This window comes from Sinocyclocheilus anshuiensis, unplaced genomic scaffold (genome assembly GCF_001515605.1).
Source record: "Sinocyclocheilus anshuiensis isolate Anshui unplaced genomic scaffold, SAMN03320099.WGS_v1.1 scaffold260, whole genome shotgun sequence".
Taxonomy (NCBI): domain Eukaryota; kingdom Metazoa; phylum Chordata; class Actinopteri; order Cypriniformes; family Cyprinidae; genus Sinocyclocheilus; species Sinocyclocheilus anshuiensis.
In genome coordinates, this window is record NW_015557134.1 from 2,143,874 (window position 1) to 2,147,896 (window position 4,023).

The window sequence follows — 4,023 nt, forward strand, 5'->3', positions numbered from 1 at the left end:
ATGAGACTATGTTTATGATATTTCACACTATTTATAATAACACCAAATGAGATTGTGGAAGAAAACATAGAAGAGGTCAGCCAATGTCATTCAAAAAGTGTGGGAAAAAAGATGTGCTGGTGAGAATATTATGATCCTTGGAGTCTTTTGTAAAAGTATGCATGTAGTAACAGACATATCTTAGACAGTCCACATAGCTGTATTATATTAGTTGTGTTATATATATATATATTAATACAAGAGTTTTTTGTTTTGCCTTTTTTTTTAATAATACAAACATTCATTGTTTTGTGGAATGGAAATGTTCAGCAAAGTCTTACTACCAGAGTCAAAATTAGCTACTGCCAATTAGCTGCTGGTGTTACTGTGTTTACTGTAGACTTTCTGTAAAGGCAGGCACAGTTCATAATGGTCTAAAATGCATTTGGTTTAACTACTGAATGTTTGGTTGTAAATATACTGGTTTCTTAATGTGGACAGAGATGATCTCTGCAGAGAGCTAAAGCTGTTAGTAAACACTGTAAATGTCATCGCAAGCACAAACAGCTTCACAGACATGCACACAAGTTTTGCCTTGTGGCTTTGAATTGCAGCGAAGACTGGGGGTTGTCCTCATATCTAGCAAACATATTTATGAATTCTGTCATCCAAACTAAAATTTAGATATCATGTTTTCGGTCTTCGGTGAACACTATAAAACCCGACGATAGACACTATAAACACTATCAAATCAGACAAGCCACTTGTATACAATAATGAAGGCAGATTTTGACTGAAAGGTTGGAGTATGTTTTCAGAACAACGACTTTTTAAATGTACATGTTGTTTTACTTTTATTTATTTTTCCTTCAAATACATAAATTGGCTTTAATAGGGTGTTCAATGTCCTATTGTACAGGCCGCGTTCACACAGCAGCGAAATATTGCTGTCAGTTCAGAGTAGCTATGGCTACGTTCACGCAAAGTTTGGATCTTCTGTGTATCATCCGAGGGCGTTAGATCCAGTCTTCCACCGGAGTTTTGCTGTCCAAATGCTGAACTTAAAACTCAATAAAATGCATTCGAAATCCGCTGCGCATTAATTAAAATTAGTGCGGATGTCACAGACGTCGCCATTGTGGATATTCAGTTGTTATGGATGAAAAAATATCAAATATTTGTGTAAAATGTTACAAATAGGCTGTATTTACGTAAATATTATACCGATATGTTTTAGCCATTTTTTGTACATTTTTGAAAATAAATGTTAAGTATATATATTTTAAAATCTTTAAAAATATTTTGCCCTTTATATTTCAGTCCAAGAAAATGCATGTTGTCTGATGTAAACATATAACATATAATTTGAATAAAAATCAGAAAGGAACATATTTTACAATGTTCCAAAAATAAATAAACAAACAAATAAATAAATTCTCTCTCTCTCTAAACTAAACATATGCCTATTAAATCTTTATAAATTTTGATCTCTAGTAGGCACATCCACCTTTATATTTAGCCTAATACATTTTGAAATATGTTTTGGTAGGCTATACTATGGTTGAATACATTTTCAATTTCAAAAATAGCCTATATTTTATTGAGCTTCACTCTTTACAAAATATATTTATAGGGATGTAATGATATCAAAATCTCACGATACAATAATATCTCGATATGAAGTCCACGATACAATATTTATTGCGACAAATGAAGACTTGAAAAAAAATGACAATTTTGTACATTTTAAAGTTTTATCTGATGCACTTTGAGAGGTCAAAATTAAGAGCTCCAACCCATGTCCTTAACTAAGAAAACTTAAGTCAGAAAAATAGTCAGTGAACTTTAAAGGGGACTGAACCTTCTTTTTAGTTGTGGTATACTGTCTCAGTCTAAAATCATTCACTACATGTTTTAGGAAGCCGAACAAATTAGAATATAATAATAATAATAATAATAACAAAAAAAGTATTGTTATTCCTATTACAGTAATAGCCATATTGTAAAACAATTGCACTTTAAAATAAATGAAAATTAATATTTCATATGTATATTATTTTTGCTTTACACTACAGTAGGGAAATTAGCTACAATACTTTTTTTTTTACTAATTTCTACACTTAAAAGAGAGATTTTGAATTTGGACTGCATTTAAAGGGGTAGTTGATTGTGATTTCACTTTTTTAACTTTAGTGTGTAATGTTGCTGTTTGAGCATAAACAATATCCGCAAAGATTTTAAAATGATGGCAGTTTAATGGCTATAAATATGGCTGGGAGGGACTACAACGAGCTTCTTCCCGGGTTGGTGACATCACAAACCATGAAATTTGCATAAGCCCCGCCCCCGGGAACATGCAGCAAAGGGGGCGGGGCCATGTTGCGCTGCTTTAGAGAAGAGGAAGAGTTGTTGCCATGCCATCAAAACTAGGGGTGCACAAAAAATATATGAATCGCAATTCTGTCTTCTAACGATTCTAATGGATTCACAAGTTTCAAAATCAATGTTCTAAAGCAGTGGTTCTTAATCCTGTTCCTCACGTCCCCCTACTCTGCATCGCTCTCTCGCTCTCTCATTCAGATCATCAGCTCCTTCAATGAACTGTGTTACAATTATACACTTTGTGTATAGACAGATATTTTTCACATAGCTACGAGAAGCGTTAAACATGGACATGCACGCGGTTGCCGGGGTAGCGAACAATACTTGCTGGCAAACACTTCTTACTGTTACAAAAATGCTACAACACAATCATGTATTCTGCTGTATTAAAGCTTTAATCGGAATAAAAACGTATATTAGAAGCTAACATAAGCAGCAGCATTTACAAATAACAGTGTATCTAAAAGTATGAGACAACAACAAACAAAAAAAACATACCATTCTGAAACATCCTGTAAGAGTCTTGCTTGCACAGGTTCTGCGCGATCCTCTTCACTAATATTCTCTGGGTCTCAATCGGGCTCAAATTGATAAGCAATATTGATGACGCCATTGTGAGGGGCGTGACGTTTCTGCAGGTGCACTAAGCAGTTTAGCTAATCACAACACACTGGGCCAGCTGACCAATCTGAGCCCAATGCGTATTTCTGAGGGAGGGGCTTCATAAAACCAGGAAATCATCAGAGCCTTCATAAGAGAAGGGAGAAAGCGGTGTAGAATAAAGGTAAATTATGTGAAAAAAATTTTTTTTTAAACGAAGCATTAACACGAACCACCCTATAAACACAATCAAGCCTAGAAAAAAATGTCAACCACCCCTTTAAACCGCTAGCTGTCAGCAATTCATACTGCACTTTTAAGCTTTTATTTTGACGGAAACGGCAGTAGCTTTTATTTGAAGGAAAACTCCAGCTTCAGTGAAAACAGGCTTACAAAAATGTGTCTCATTATAAATCTAGTGAAATGCTGTAATCATCTGCTGTAAAAATTCCCAAACGTGCGCTAAACTCACAGCACATGAAATAAGCGTGTTCACTGCTAATGTTGCGCCCCTTACCATATGCCCTGTCCGGCCGGAGCGAAGAGACAAAAACATTAAAACCCATTATAAACTACGCATTTGTTGCATCCAGTGGGGACATAATTACGGATTAGGCTTCATAAAACCAGGAAATCATCAGAGGCTTCATAAGAGAAGGGAGAAAGCGGTGTAGAATAAAGGTAAATTATGTGAAAAAAAATTTTTTTTAAACGAAGCATTAACACGAACCACCCTATAAACACAACCAAGCCTAGAAAAAAATGTCACTTTTATTTGAAGGAAAACTCCAGCTTCAGTGAAAACAGGCTTACAAAAATGTGTCTCATTATAAATCTAGTGAAATGCTGTAATCATCTGCTGTAAAAATTCCCAAACGTGCGCTAAACTCACAGCACATGAAATAAGCGTGTTCACTGCTAATGTTGCGCCCCTTACCATATGCCCTGTCCGGCCGGAGCGAAGAGACAAAAACATTAAAACCCATTATAAACTACGCATTCGAGGCATCCAGTGGGGACATAATTACGGATTATAATGACTTATACTGTCTTTTTATGCGT